The sequence below is a fragment of the Anomaloglossus baeobatrachus genome, chromosome 3 (genome assembly GCF_048569485.1).
Source record: "Anomaloglossus baeobatrachus isolate aAnoBae1 chromosome 3, aAnoBae1.hap1, whole genome shotgun sequence".
Lineage (NCBI taxonomy): Eukaryota > Metazoa > Chordata > Amphibia > Anura > Aromobatidae > Anomaloglossus > Anomaloglossus baeobatrachus.
Window position 1 is genome coordinate 361,532,870 of NC_134355.1, and position 17,191 is coordinate 361,550,060.

Sequence of the window (17,191 nt, forward strand, 5' to 3'; positions counted from 1 at the left end):
TGTAAACAGCTGGAGCTGAGTGAGGTTGGATGGAGAGCGTTTGTGAACAACAGTTTTCAGCTCTTTCCACAGATTCTCGATTGGATTCAGGTCTGGACTTTGATTTGGCCATTCTAACACCTGGATAAGTTTATTTGAGAACCATTCCATTTGTAGATTTTGCTTCATGTTTGGGATCATTGTCTTGTTGGAAGACAAATCTCCATCCCAGTCTCAGGTCTTTTGCAGACTCCAACAGATTTTCTTCAAGAATGTTCCTGTATTTGGCTCCATCCATCTTACCATAAATTTTAACCATCTTCCCTGTCCCTGCTGAAGAAAAGCAGGCCCAAACCATGATGCTGCCACCACCATGTTTGACAGTGGGGATGGTGTGTTCAGGGTGATGAGCTGTGTTGCTTTGACGCCAAACATATCGATTGGCATTGTGCCCAAATAGTTTGATTTTGGTTTCATCTGACCAGAGCACAGTCTTCCATATGTTTGGTGTGTCTCCCAGGTGGCTTGTGGCAAACTTTAAACTACACTTTTTATGCATAGCTTTGAGAAATGGCTTTCTGCTTGCTACTCTTCCATAAAGGCCAGATTTGTGCAGTGTACGACTGATTGTTGTCCTATGGACAGACTCTCCCAACTCAGCTGTAGATCTCTGCAGTTCATCCAGAGTGATCATGGGCCTCTTGGCTGCATCTCTGATCAGTCTTCTCCTTGTTTGAGATGAAAGTTTGGATGGATGGCCGAGTCTTGGTAGATTTGCAGTGGTATGATACTCCTTCCATTTCAATATGATCACTTTCACAGTGCTCCTTGGGATGTTTAAAGTTTTGGAAATCTTTTTGTAACCAAATCTGGCTTTAAACGTCTCCACAACAGTATCACAGACCTGCCTGTTGTGTTCCTTGGTCTTCATGATGCTATCTGCGCTTTAAACAGAACACTGAGACTATCACAGAGCAGGTGCATTTATACGGAGACTTGATTACACACAGGTGGCTTATATTTATCATCATCAGTCATTTAGGACAACATTGGATCATTCAGAGATCCTCAATGAACTTCTGGAGTGAGTTTGCTGCACTGAAAGTAAAGGGGACGAATAATATTGCACGCCCCACTTTTTAGTTATTTATTTTTTTAAAACGTTTAAAATAAGCAATACATTTCGTTCAACTTCACAATTGTGTCCCACTTGTTTTTCATTCTTCACCATAACATTAAATGTTTTATCTTTATGTCTGAAGCCTGAAATGTGGGAAAAGGTTGAAAAATTCAAGGGAGCCGAATACTTTCACAAGGCACTGTATATAGGGAGCAGTGTGTAGACTGTATATATCCTGCTCTGTAGGGTGCTGTGTATATAAAATATAGAGGAAGCTCTATATGGTGCTGTGGATAGGCTATACGGAGCCGGCTCTATAGGGTGCAGTGTATAGACTGTATATAGTCAGCTCTATAGGATGCAGTCAGAGTTGGATTTGTACACCCTCCCTCTGGCGCTGGTGTCACTCAATGCTACTAATTTCGCCCCCATACAACATCTTCTGTCACAGATAGAAGCTATGGTGGCAGTGGAGATAGAAGGAGAGAGCAGGTGCTGCACTCACATCTCCCTCCCACGGCGTCTATTACTGAGGATCCAGGAGGTCTTCAGAGGGGGGAAGCAATGCAAGAAACTGAAGTAACTGCAGCGCTGGCCCCCTATGACTGAGCCTGTGACTGAGCTGTAGAGTTGGCCAAAGTATATTTACCACTCAATTTACAGTGAAAAGCAAAAGGGTCACAATGTTTTGAACTTTTGACGTTCAGGCTCCATATCTCACAATCCACTACAGCTTTGAGCGTGAGACTACCTTCATTTTCAAGACAATCATTTTGGCTATCTCATACATAAACTTGACTTGCAGCTATCTAGCATATGATTAGTTATGTAGTTTCTTGTCATGTCTCTGGATTGTTACTGTTTTGGTCCTGGAGTTTGAAAAATCTTTTACTTCTAGTATACTACAAATTACAAGATATTCTCACATTCCCTAATAACGCAGTGTGCTACTAGATTGATTCCCAAACAAACGGTACTGGCTCGAATCGATGAGCAGCCATGAAGATTTCCTAAGAAAAGAGGATCAGTATCATCTAGCTCATCAATAGTGGTCCCTTGGCCAAGAAAATTGCCAAACTTCATGATGTGGCTGCTATGACAGTTGGAAAATAAAAAATTAAGTTCATCCTTCAATTCAAAAGCCAAGAGGTGGATGTCCAGGCAAAATATCGGAGTCAAAAGGTTGACTCATCACAAGGTTGTTTGTTGTTTTGCATATTACATATACTTAGTTGTATCTAAGACATATTGTGTTGTTATTTCTGTTTTGTAGTTCATATAAAAGCCTATTGGCCGAAACGTCAGAAAACTGCTGGATGCTAAAATAAATAAAACTTTTTCTGCAATGGAGTGCTAAGTTCTTGTTAAACATACAGTATGTAACATAGCTGAAGGCTTCAAATAAGTTAGGGACCCACTCAGAGGTTTAGATCAGCTGATGGTTTGTGGGTGTGCGGTTCATGTCTAATAGCTAATTTTGCTATATTGCATTCTATCCTCCTCTGTTTTGTTTGACCCAGCACTCCTCCCATTTGGCACAAGCGTTTTTAATTAGCAGGAGCCTGCAAGGAGGGGTTCTGCCTCTTTTACTCCTAGTTTACATACTGAGATCTTGTGGAAGGTAAGTTGGGTAATTTGTTCTGGTGGTTTTGTGTCAGTGGGGCAGCGTAGCCTTGAGTCTTGGGGACTCACCCTTGCAGCATGGGTGTTGTGAAGCACCAGGTCACCTGCCTTGGCACTTGGCGCAGCACCTTTTAAGGCTTCAGATAAGTTAGGTACCCATTCAGAGGTTCGCCGTGATGTGGCAGTGGGCTTCATACAGTCTGATCAGAATATTAAACCAAGAACCTTATGTTAAGGTATTTCAATTTTTGCCTAGCAGCTTTAGATCAACTGTTGATTTTTGGATGTGCGATTCATGTCTAATTCTCCAGTTACAGAAAGGAATAACTCCGGCACACTGTATATTTCCCAAAGAGAAAAAGATGGACACAAGAAAGTTGATTTCAAATCCTTTTTTCTTTTATTCAATGTGAAAAAGTGAAGAAGTGCTGTACAAAACAAAAGGTCCGCCAGGAACAACGTTTCGGCCAAGAGGCCTTCCTCAGGTCGGACACACTAGAATGGACAGGAATCACTGGAGATCAGCAAGCAGAATGTATACAGTATATGTGCGTAACACCTGCAGGTGCAAGGATTTGAAATCAACTTTCTTGTGTCCATCTTTTTCTCTTTGGGAAACATACAGTGTGCCGGAGTTATTCCTTTCTGTATTGCTTTTTCTCCTGAGCACCTGTGCAAGGTGATGCGAGGTCTTTCTCTCTTTTTAATTCTCCAGTTATGCTTTCTTGTTAAACATAATATCTATTTTTTTACTTGAGCACCCTTGTCTCCCTTAGGAAATGCCACATCACCTAATATCTAGTGATGAGCGAGTACTAAAAAGCTCGGGTGCTCGAGGCTCGGGCCGAGCATCCCAAGATACTCGTGTACTCGGCCCGAGCACCGAGCCCAATGTTATCCTATGGGGGACCCGAGTATTTTTGTGAAATGACCACCGGCAGCATGTAGAAACCATAAAACTGTAAATTAAAAAAAAAAACGTGCGTGTGTGTGTAAGCGTGCATATATATATAGACGCGGAGTGGAGTGCGGGAGGGGCCGTAGCCGAGCGGGGAAGTTTAATATATATTGTGTACAGCCAGTTATTTATGGTTTAGTATGTAGACTGTATATAGCCAACTTTAGAAGGTGTAGCACATAGACTGTATGTAGCCAGCTCTATAGGCTGCAATGTGTGTAGGTATATACGGTAGTTGAAATGTATATAGCCAGTTCCATAGGCTGCAATGTGTGTAGGTATATACGGTAGTTGAAATGTATATAGCCAGTTCCATAGGCTGCAATGTGTGTAGACTGTACATATTCAGCTCTATGGGGTGCAATGCAGTCTGTATATAGCCAGCTCTATAGGGTGCCTTATACAGTATATAGCCAGCTTTATAAGGTTGCAATATATAGAGTGTATAGCCAGCTCTATATGGTGAAATGTATACTCTGCATATACTATAGGGTACAGTGTATAGACTGTATATACACTCTATATAACCAGATCTGTAGTGTGCAGTGTTTAGACAGAATATAGCAGCTCTAAAGGGTGCAATGTATAGACTTTATATAGCCAGTTGTATGTGGTACAATGTAAATACTGTATATAGTCACCTGTAAAAGTATCTACACACTGTACAAAACTATCTCTGTAGTGTGGAAAATATAGACTGGAAATAGCCAGCACTAAAGGCTGTAGTACATACTATAAACTTGCACTATATGCTTCCTGGTATACTGCTAGTGCCATATGATCTATAGTATATAGCTACTGCCGTATGATCCCTAGTATATAGCTAGCTCCATCTAGTCCATAGTATGCTCTATATCATGCCATGCATACACTGTATATAGCTTTTTATGATCTCTAGTATTGAGCTATCTCTAAATGAACAATAGTATACAGCTAGCTCCATATAATCCACTAGAAGGTGGCCCGATTCTACGCATCGGGTATTCTAGAATTTACGTATTGTGTAGTTCATGTATGATTTTTGTTATATATATATATATAGATGTTGTTGTGTGTAGTTACCAAGTGTTTGTGTAGGGCGCTGTACATGTTCTGAGTGTCGCGGGGGGTGAGAGCGGTGTTGTATGTGTGTTGCGTGTGTTGCGTTGTTTGTGGAGCGCTGTGTGTCTGTAGCGTTGTGTGTGTGTGTGTGTTGTGCGGTTTGTGTGTGTGTGGTGTGTTTTGGGGGGAGGTATGTTTTGAGCAATGTGTGTGTTGTGCAGCATGTGCGTATATTTGTGTGTGCAGCGTTGTCTGTGTGTGTGGGTGTCTGTGTAGGGCGTTGTTTGTGATTCCTAGTGTGTGTGTGTTGTGCAGTGCGCGTGTGTGTGTGTGTTGGGGGGAGGTGTGCACCTCCCATCGTGCTCCATCCCCCATGCTGCGCACCCCCCATCGTGCTGCATCCCCCATGCTGCGCACTCCCAAACGTGCTCCATCCGCCATGCTGCGCACTCCCAAACGTGGTCCATCCGCCATGCTGCGCACTCCCAAACGTGCTCCATCCGGCATGCTGCGCACTCCCAAACGTGCTCCATCCGCCATGCTGCGCACTCCCAAACGTGCTCCATCCGCCATGCTGCGCACTCCCAAACGTGCTCCATCCGCCATGCTGCGCACTCCCAAACGTGCTCCATCCGCCATGCTGCGCACTCCCAAACGTGGTCCATCCGCCATGCTGCGCACTCCCAAACGTGCTCCATCCGCCATGCTGCGCACTCCCAAACGTGCTCCATCCGCCATACTGCGCACTCCCAAACGTGCTCCATCCGCCATACTGCGCACTCCCCATCGTGCACCATCCGGCATGCTGCGCACTCCCAAACGTTCTCCATCCGTCATGCTGCGCACTCCCAAACGTGCTCCATCCGTCATGCTGCGCACTCCCAAACGTGCTCCATCCGCCATGCTGCGCACTCCCAAACGTGCTCCATCCGCCATGCTGCGCACCCCCCATCATGCTCCATCCGCTTGGGAGTGCGCAGCATGCCGGATGGTGCACGATGGAGAGTGCGCAGTATGGCGGATGGAGCACGTTTGGGAGTGCGCAGTATGGCGGATGGAGCACGTTTGGGAGTGCGCAGCATGGCGGATGGACCACGTTTGGGAGTGCGCAGCATGGCGGATGGACCACGTTTGAGAGTGCGCAGCATGGCGGATGGACCACGTTTGGGAGTGCGCAGCATGGCGGATGGAGCACGTTTGGGAGTGCGCAGCATGGCGGATGGAGCACGTTTGGGAGTGCGCAGCATGGCGGATGGAGCATGATGGGGGGTGCGCAGCATGGCGGATGGAGCACGTTTGGGAGTGCGCAGCATGGCGGATGGAGCACTTTTGGGAGTGTGCAGCATGGCGGATAGAGCACGATGGGGAGTGCGCAGCATGGCGAATGGAGCACGTTTGGGAGTGCGCAGCATGGGGGATGGAGCACGTTTGGGAGTGTGTAGCATGGCGGATAGAGCACGATGGGGAGTGCGCAGTATGGCGGATGGAGCACGTTTGGGAGTGCGCAGCATGGCGGATGGAGCACGTTTGGGAGTGCGCAGCATGGGGGATGCAGCACGATGGGGAGTGCGCAGTATGGCGGATGGAGCACGTTTGCTCAGCCTCTCTCCTTCCAGCCTCCCTCAGCATCAGCCTCCCCCTCCCAGCCTTCCCCAAGATCAGCCTCTCATGCTTCTGGCCATGTGATCCTCCGTCAGGTCCTGGAAGCTCACAGCACAATATCGCCGCCGAGAAGCAAGCGATATCCCAGGATGTTGTGAGTATTTGGATGCGATGTGATGTGTGAGGTATGTGTGAGTGAGTGTGATCTGATTTGTGTGTGTGTGCTGTTATGTTATGTATGTTCCGCAGCTGCAGGACCTTGATGTGTGGATGCGATGTGATGTGTGTGTGAGGTGTGTATGAGAGTGAGTGTGAGCCGGTGTACACTGGTAACTATGATACACATCGGGTAACTAAGGGACCTTAGTTACCCGATGTGTATAATGGTTACCAGCTTTCACGGCCTCCGTTAAGATCCCAGCATCGCAAGGTTATGTGTGGCGCTGCCGGGATCCTGACGGAGCCGGTGTAGAAGCAAGCGATATCCCAGCATGTTGTGATGTGTGGATGTGATGTGTGGATGTGATGTGTGGATGTGATGTGTGGATGTGATGTGTGAGGTGTGTGTGAGAGTGAGTGTGATCTGATGTGTGTGTGTACTCACCTGGGAATCGGAGCCCCGTGTCAGTTAGGCCAGAGCGAGCGTGCATTGCGTGAGGGGGGCGGGGCCTGCAGAGAGCCGGGGCGAGAGGCCAATCCGTGTGGGGGGGGCGGGGCCATGGCGAGCCCAGCGGCCAATCAGCTTTGTGTCACCGTAAGGACACAATTTCGGAGCATGACAGACAGACAGATAGACAGACAGACAGACAGACAGACAGACAGAATAAGGCAATTATATATATAGATAGTGTACAGCTAAGTGTATATGATGAGTATATACACCTGTATATACAATCATGGTAGAAAGTTTTGGTTCCCTTGAAATTGTTCCAGGAAATGAAGTATTTCTCCCAGAAAATTATTGTAATTACACGTTTTGTTATTCACATGTTTATTTCCCTTGTGTGTATTGGAAGTCAAATGGTGGAGGTTGAAAGATGTTTTGGGGTTGTTTTGCTGCCTCTGACACTGGATTCCTTGACTGTGTGCAAGACATCATGAAATCTGAAGATTACAAATGGATTTTGGGTCACAATGTAGTGCCCAGTGTCAGAAATCTGGGTTTGCATCCTAGGTCATGGGTCTTCCAGCAGGATGATGACCCCAAACATATTCCAAGAAGCCCCCAGAACTGGATGGAAACAAAGCGCTGGAGAGTTGGGAGGTGGCCAGCAATGAGTCTGGATCTAACTAACATTGAACACCTGTGGAGAGATCTTATAATTGCTGATGGGAGAAGGCGCTCTTCAAATATGAGAGACCTGGAGCCGTTTCCAAAAGAAGAGTCCACAATTCCAGCTGAGAGGTGTAAGAAGCTTGCTGATGGTTATAGGAAGCGATTGATTACAGTTATTTATTGCAAAGGATGTGCAACCAATATTAAGTTGAGGGTGCCAACAATTTTGACCGGCTCATTTTAAGGGTTTTGTGTGAAATTATGTCCAATTTGCCCTTTTTCCTCTTTTTTTGTGTTGTTCCAATACACAATAATTAAATAAACATGAATATAACAAAACATGTGTAATTGCAATCATTTTCTTGGAGACATACTGGTATTTCATTTTTTGGAACAAGATCAAGGGTGCCAACGCTTTCGGCCATGACTGTAGTTCTATATTATCCATAGTAAACAGCTAACTATAATTAATTTATATTACACAGCTAGCTCTATATGATCCACATTTTACAATCAGCTCCATAATGAAGGAGTGAATACACTTTATATATCTCCATATAATCCGTAGTATTCAGCTGGCTCCATATGATCCCTAGTATATACAGTAGCCACCATTATGTGATTCCTACTGTGCTTTTCCAAAAATAAGCCCTCCCCCAAAAATAAGCCCTAGCAGGTATTTTCAGCATTTTCGGAGAAAGGCTTAAATATAAGCCCTCCCCTGAAAATAAGCCCTAGTCGCGGATCAATAATGAAGTGTCCATACAGCTAAAAAAGTTACAGATACTGCAGGACACTTCATTATACACAGCGGCACCCGGCAATTACACTCACCCGACACTGAGCGGCAGGACCTGCAGTGATCGCACCCCCACACACATCACATCACATAACACACACACACACACACACACAATCAGATCTCACACAGACACCAGATCTCACACACAAACATCGGACTGCACACACAGATCGCACACATAATCAGATCGCACACACAAACATCGGATTACACGCAAACATCAAATCACAACATCGGATCGCACACACATCGGATCGCATACACACTCACCTCATCCAGCGACACTGATCTCTTCTCGCCGGGAGAATCCTGAGAGGCAGTGCAGTGGAGCACAACGAACAGGACCTGCGGCCGGACACGTGACTTGCTCTCATCATTCCCTGCGGCCGTAAGTGCTGGATGTGATGTGATGTGTGTGTGTGATCTGCTGTGTGTGTCTGCAATCGGCTGTGTGTGTGTCTGTGATCGGCTGTGTGTATCTGTGATCGGCTGTGTGTGTCTGCGTTCGGCTGTGTGTGTCTGCGATCGGCTGTGTGTATCTGCGATCGGCTGTGTGTGCCTGTGATCGGATGTGTATCTGTGATCGGCTGTGTATGCCTGTGATCGGATGTATGTATCTGTGATCGGCTGTGTGTGCCTGCGATCGGCTGTGTGTATCTGTGATCGGCTGTGTGTGCCTGCGATCGGATGTGTGTATCTGTGATCGGCTGTGTGTGCCTGCGATCGGATGTGTGTATCTGTGATGGCTGTGTGTGCCTGCGATCTGCTGTGTGTGATCTGCGATCTGCTGTGTGTGTGTGCCTGCGATCGGCTGTGTGTATCTGTGATCGGCTGTGTGTGCCTGCGATCTGCTGTGTGTGCCTGCGATCTGCTGTGTGTGCCTGCGATCTGCTGTGTGTGCCTGCGATCTGCTGTTTGTGCCTGCGATCTGCTGTGTGTGCCTGCGATCTGCTGTGTGTGCCTGCGATCTGCTGTGTGTGCCTGCGATCTGCTGTGTGTGCCTGCGATCTGCTGTGTGTGCCTGCGATCTGCTGTGTATATCTGCGATCGGCTGTGTGTATCTGTGATCGGCTGTGTGTGTGTGATCTGCTGTGTGATCTGCTGTTTATATCTGCGATCTGCTGTGTGTGTGTGTCTGTGTGTGTGTGTGTGTGTGTGTGTGTGTGATCTGCTGTGTGTGTGATCTGCTGTGTGTGTCTGGGATCTGCTGTGTGTGTCAGCTAGCAGCAGGGTAGGACGGCGTGCAGCACCGACCGGAGATCACAGGAGGACCTGGGAACCACACAGATGTCCTGGTCTGGTGAGTATGAGTCTCCTGGGAAGTGGGGGGGGGTCTGCTTTTTTGCGGGGTAAACTTTCCCCCAACCGTGTTTCTCCAAGAATAAGACCTCCTCCAAAAATAAGCCCTAGTGCTTTTTTGGGGGGGAAAAAAAATATAAGACAGTGTCTTATTTTTGGAAAAACACGGTAGTAGAAAGTTAGCACCATATGTTCCATAGTATACCGCTGTATATGATGTGTATATGACTCTATATGATCTATGGCAGTGTTTCTCAACTCCAGTCCTTATGACCCACCAACAGATCATGTTTTCAGGTTTTCCTTAATATTAGACCGGGAATAATTCCATCACCTGTGCAACATTAAGGAAATCCTGAAAACCTGATTGATGAAAACCTGAAAACATGATCTGTTGATGGGTCTTGAGGACTGGAGTTGAGAAACACTGATCTATGGTATATAGGTACAGAATGTCTATATTATCTATACACCGTGTGCAGAATTATTAGGCAAGTTGTATTTTAGAGGATTTTTTTTATTATTGATCAACAACTATGTTCTCAATCAACCCAAAAGACTCAAATATCAAAGCTTAATATTTTTGGAAGTTGGGGTGGTTTTTTTTTTAGATTTGGCTATCTTAGGAGGATATCTGTGCAGGTAACTATTACTGTGCAGAATTATTAGGCAACTTAATAAAAACCAAATATATTCCCATCTCACTTGTTTATTTTCACCAGGTAAACCAATATAACTGCACAAAATTTAGAACTAAACATTTCTGACATGCAAAAACAAAACAAAAAAAATGAGTGACCAATATAGCCACCTTTCTTTCTGATGACACTCAACAGCCTACCATCCATAGAGTCTGTCAGTTGCTTGATCTGTTTACGATCAACATTGCGTGCAGCAGCCACCACAGCCTCCAGACACTGTTCCGAGAGGTGTACTGTTTTCCCTCCCTGCAGATCTCACATTTTATGAGGGACCACAGGTTCTCTATGAGGTTCAGATCAGGTGAACAAGTGGGCCATGTCATTATTTTTCCATCTTTTAGATCTTTACTGGGCAGCCACGCTGTGGCGTAGTTGGATGCATGTGATGGAGCATTGTCCTGCATGAAAATCATGTTTTTCTTGAATGATACCGACTTCTTCCTGTACCACTAATTGAAGAAGTTGTATTCCAGAAACTGGCAGTAGGTCTGGGAGTTGAGCTTCACTCCATCCTCAACCCAAAAAGGTCCCACAAGTTCATCTTTGATGATGCCAGCCCATACCAGTACCCCACCTCCACCTTGCTGGCGTCTGAGTCGGAGTGGAGCTCTCTGCCCTTTACTGATCCAGCCTCTGGCCCATCTATGTGGCCCATCAAGAGTCTCATTTCATCAGTCTATAAAACCTTTGAAAAATCAGTCTGAAGATATTTCTTGGCCCAGTCTTGACGTTTTATCTTATGTTTCTTGTTCAAAGGTGGTCGTTTTTCAGCCTTCCTTACCTTGGCCATGTTCCTGAGTATGGCACACCTTGTGCTTTTTGATACTCCAGTAATGTTGCAGCTCTGAAATATAGCGAAACTGGTGGCAAATGGCATCTTGGCAGCTTCACGCTTGATTTTCCTCAATTCATGGGCAGTTATTTTGCACCTTTTTTGCCCAACACGCTTCTTGCGACCCTGTTGGCTATTTGCCATGAAATGCTTGATTGTTCGGTGATCACACTTCAAAAGTTTGGCAATTTCAAGACTGCTGCATCCCTCTGCAAGACATCTCCCAATTTTGGACTTTTCAGAGCCCGTCAAATCTCTGTTCTGACCAATTTTGTCAAAGGAAAGGAAGTTACCTAATAATTAGGCACACCTTATATAGGGTGTTAATGTCATTACACCACACACCTCCTCATTACAGAGATGCACATCACCTGATTTACTTAATTGGTAGTTGGCTCTCAAGCCTATACAGCTTGGAGTAGGACAACATGTATAAAAAGTATCATGTGCTCAAAATACTCATTTGCCTAATAATTCTGCACACAGTGTAGTACACAGCTCACTCTGTATGATAAACAGTATACAACTAGCTCCATATGAATAAGTGTACATACTTTATATATCGCCATATGATACCAAGTATAAAGCTATCTCTATATAATCCCTAGTATACAGTTAGCTCTATATGATCCATGGTATACAAACAGCTCAATATACTCCAGTCTATACACTGTATATATCAATATATAATCCATAGCGCACCCATACATCACACAGACTAGAGCCCAAAACACTGTGTACAGTCCCACACATCCCAATGTATACAACCCCATACATCAATGTATACAGCCCCAAACATAACAACATATACAAACCCACACATCACACTGTATACAGCCCCACACATCACACTGTATACAGCCCCACACATCACACTGTATACAGCCCCACACATCACACTGTATACTGCCCCACACATCACTGAATAGCCCAAAACATCACACCGTATACAGCCATACACATCACACTGTATGAAGCCATACACATCACACTGTATACAGCTCCAAACATCACATTGTATACAGCCCCGTACATCACAATGTATACAGCTCCACACATCACAATGTATACAGCCTCATACATCATACAGCATACAGCTCCATACATCACAATGTATACAGCCCCACACATCACACTGTATACAGCCTCATACAGTATACAGCGCCGTACATCACAATGTATACAGCCCCGTACATTACAGTGAGGAGCACAGACCACCTGTTGACGCCCATTGCAGCTTCTCTATAGTGTATGCATGGCACAAGCTGGATGAGAACTTAACAGCCTCCCACATAATGCAGTATACAGCCCCGTACATCACACCATATACAGCCCCCCACATCACGCAGTATACAGCCCCGTACATCACACCATATACAACCCCACACATCAAGCAGTAGGCAGCCCCCCACATAACGCAGTATACAGCCCCATACATCACACCATATACAGCCCCACACATCATGCTGTATACAGCCCAACACATCACGAAATATACAGCCCCACACATCACGCAGTATACAGTCCCACACATCACGCAGAATACAGCCCCACACATCACGCAGTATACAGATCCATACATCACGCAGTATATAACCCCATACATCACGCAGTATACAGCTCCATACATCACGCAGTATACAGCCCCACACATCACGCAGAATACAGCCCCACACATCACGCAGAATACAGCCCCACACATCACGCAGTATACAGCTCCATACATCACGCAGTATATAACCCCATACATCACGCAGTATACAGCTCCATACATCACGCAGTATACAGCCCCACACATCACGCAGTATACAGCTCCATACATCATGCAGTATACAGCCCCACACATTATGCTGTATACAACCCCACATATCACACCGTATACAACCCCACACATCATGCTGTATACAACCCCACATATCACACCGTATACAGCCCCACACATCACGCAGTATACAGCTCCATACATCATGCAGTATACAGCCCCACACATCATTGTGTATACAGCCCCATACAACACGCAGTATACAGCTCCATACATCACGCAGTATACAGCCCCATAAATCACGCAGTATACAGCCCCATACATCACACAGTATACAGCCCCATACATCACACCATATACAGCCCCCCCACATCACGCAGTATACAGCCCTGTGCATCACACCATATACAGCCCCCCACATCACGCAGTATACAGCCCGACACATCATGCAGTATACAGCCCCACACATCACACCATATACAGCCCCACACATCATGCTGTATACAGCCCAACACATCACAAAATATACAGCCCCACACATCACGCAGTATACAGCCCCACACATCACGCAGAATACAGCCCCAGACATCACGCAGTATACAGCTCCATACATCACGCAGTATATAACCCCATACATCACGCAGTATATAACCCCATACATCACGCAGTATACAGCTCCATACATCACGCAGTATACAGCCCCACACATCACGCAGTATACAGCCCCTTACATCACGCAGTATACAGCCCCATACATCACGCAATATACAGCCCCATACATCACGCAGTATACAGCCCCACACATCACATTGTATACAGCCCCATACATCACGCGGTATACAGCCCCACACATTATGCTGTATACAACCCCACATATCACACCGTATACAGCCCCACACATCATGCTGTATACAACCCCACATATCACACCGTATACAGCCCCACACATCACGCAGTATACAGCTCCATACATCATGCAGTATACAGCCCCACACATCACGCAGTATACAGCTCCATACATCACCCAGTATACAGCCCCACACATCATTGTGTATACAGCCCCATACATCACGCAGTATACAGCTCCATACATCATGCAGTATACAGCCCCACACATCACGCAGTATACAGCTCCATACATCACCCAGTATACAGCCCCACACATCATTGTGTATACAGCCCCATACATCACGCAGTATACAGCCCCATACAACACGCAGTATACAGCTCCATACATCACGCAGTATACAGCCCCACACATCACGCGGTATACAGCTCCATACATCACGCAGTATACAGCCCCATACATCACACAGTATACAGCCCCATACATCACGCACTATACAGTCCCACACATTATGCAATATACAGCCCCACACATCACACAGTATACAGCCCCACACATCACGCGGTATACAGCTCCATACATCACGCACTATACAGTCCCACACATCATGGTGTATACAGACCTATATATCACACAGTATACAGCTCCACACATCACGCAGTATACAGCCCCATAGATCACGCTGTATACAGCCCCATACATCACGCAGCATACAGCCCCACACATCACACTGTATACAGCCCCATACATCACACTGTATACAGCCCCATACATCACAATGTATACAGCCCCACACATCACGCAGTATACAGCCCCACACATCACGCAGTATACAGCCCCATACATCACGCAGTATACAGCCCCACACATCACGCAGTATACAGCCCCACACATCACACTGTATACAGCTCCACACCACGCAGTATACAGCCCCATAGATCACGCTGTATACAGCCCCATACATCATGCAGTATACAGCCCCATACATCATGCAGTATACAGACCCACACATCATGTTGTATACAGCCCCACACATCATGCTGTATACAGCCCCACACATCACGCTGTATACAGCTCCATACACCACGCAGTATACAGCTCCATACATCACGCAGTATACAGCTCCATACATCATGTTGTATACAGCCCCACACATCATGGTGTATACAGACCTATATATCACACTGTATACAGCCCCACACATCACACAGTATACAGCCCCACACATCACACGGTATACAGCCCCACACATCACACGGTATACAGCCCCACACATCACACGGTATACAGCCCCACACATCACGCGGTATACAGCCCCACACATCACGCGGTATACAGCCCCACACATCACGCGGTATACAGCCCCACACATCACGCGGTATACAGCCTCACACATCACACTGTAAACAGCCCCACACATCACACTGTAAACAGCCCCACACATCACACTGTAAACAGCCCCATACATCACACTGTATACAGCCCCACACATCACGCAGTATACAGCCCCACACATCACGCAGTATACAGCCCCACACATCACGCAGTATACAGCTCCACACATCACGCAGTATACAGCCCCACACATCACACTGTATACAGCTCCACACCACGCAGTATACAGCCCCATAGATCACGCTGTATACAGCCCCATACATTATGCAGTATACAGCCCCATACATCATGCAGTATACAGCCCCATACATCATGCAGTATACAGCCCCATACATCATGCAGTATACAGCCCCATACATCATGCAGTATACAGCCCCATACATCATGCAGTATACAGCCCCATACATCATGCAGTATACAGCCCCATACATCATGCAGTATACAGCCCCACACATCATGTTGTATACAGCCCCACACATCATGTTGTATACAGCCCCACACATCACGCTGTATACAGCCCCACACATCACGCTGTATACAGCCCCACACATCACGCTGTATACAGCCCCACACATCACGCTGTATACAGCTCCATACACCACGCAGTATACAGCTCCATACATCACGCAGTATACAGCTCCATACATCACGCACTATACTATCCCACACATCATGGTGTATACAGACCTATATATCACACTGTATACAGCCCCACACATCACAATGTATACAGCCCCACACATCACAATGTATACAGCCCCACACATCACAATGTATACAGCCCCACACATCACACAGTATACAGCCCCACACATCACACAGTATACAGCCCCACACATCACACAGTATACAGCCCCACACATCACGCGGTATACAGCCCCACACATCACGCGGTATACAGCCCCACACATCACGCGGTATACAGCCCCACACATCACGCGGTATACAGCCCCACACATCACACTGTAAACAGCCCCACACATCACACTGTAAACAGCCCCATACATCACGCAGTATACAGCTCCACACCACGCAGTATACAGCCCCATAGATCACGCTGTATACAGCCCCATACATCATGCAGTATACAGCCCCATACATCATGTTGTATACAGCCCCACACATCACACTGTATACAGCCCCACACATCACACTGTATACAGCCCCTTACATTACAGTGAGGGACACAGACCACCTGTTGACGCCTATTGCAGCTTCTCTATTGTGTATGCATGGCACAAGCTGGCAGAGTACATAACAAGAAGGCATGACTCAGTGCCAGGCTGGAAGAGTAAAGCATGGCACAGTCGCTGCAGCACTGGTCTCGGTGCCTACCTGTTGCGCTGTGGATTGTTGGGAGAGTTCGGTGTCCCGGGCAGACTCTGGACCGTCGTGCTCGGTGGCGGGGGAGCAGTACGGAGCCCCGGTATGTGGACCCTGCTCTGAGCTGTGCGGGGACAGAAGCAGCTTTCCCAATGTTTCCTGCACACACAGGGAAGCTCTGTGCTCTGCCTGGAGTGCAGCGACACCTCCTGGGTGTATAGTGAATGGCGGCTGGAGGAGGCCGACTCCCGGCTCTGCCCTGTGCTGCCTGTAGTCCTGGCGACCAGCTGTCTGACTGACACGAATATTGGCTCCCACACATTACTGCATGCTTCTAGAGCTTGTAGGTAGTGATGAGCGAGTACTAAAAAGCTCGGGTGCTCGAGGCTCGGGCCGAGCATCCCAAGATACTCGTGTACTCGGCCCGAGCACCGAGCCCAATGTTATCCTATGGGAGACCGGAGTATTTTTGTGAAATGACCACCGGCAGCATGTAGAAACCATAAAACTGTAAATTAAAAAAAAAACCGTGCGTGTGTGTGTAAGCGTGCATATATATATACACGCGGAGTGGAGTGCGGGAGGGGCCGTAGCCGAGCGGGGAAGTGTCGGGCTAAAGGCACGGTCATGC

At 46.8% G+C, this 17,191-nt stretch overlaps 1 protein-coding gene across 5 annotated transcripts in view; it reads right to left on the reverse strand.

Annotated features, from left to right (window-relative positions):
* ANKRD6 (ankyrin repeat domain 6) overlaps positions 1 to 16,736 on the reverse strand; it is a 296,026-nt gene extending 279,290 nt beyond the window's left edge. For all 5 annotated transcript variants that reach the window (XM_075340132.1, XM_075340131.1, XM_075340134.1 and 2 more), the window contains exon 1: positions 16,573 to 16,736. The gene's annotated coding sequence lies outside the window, so the exon portion shown is untranslated. The remainder of the gene's footprint in view (positions 1 to 16,572) is intronic.
* Positions 16,737 to 17,191: the final 455 nt, after the last annotated feature.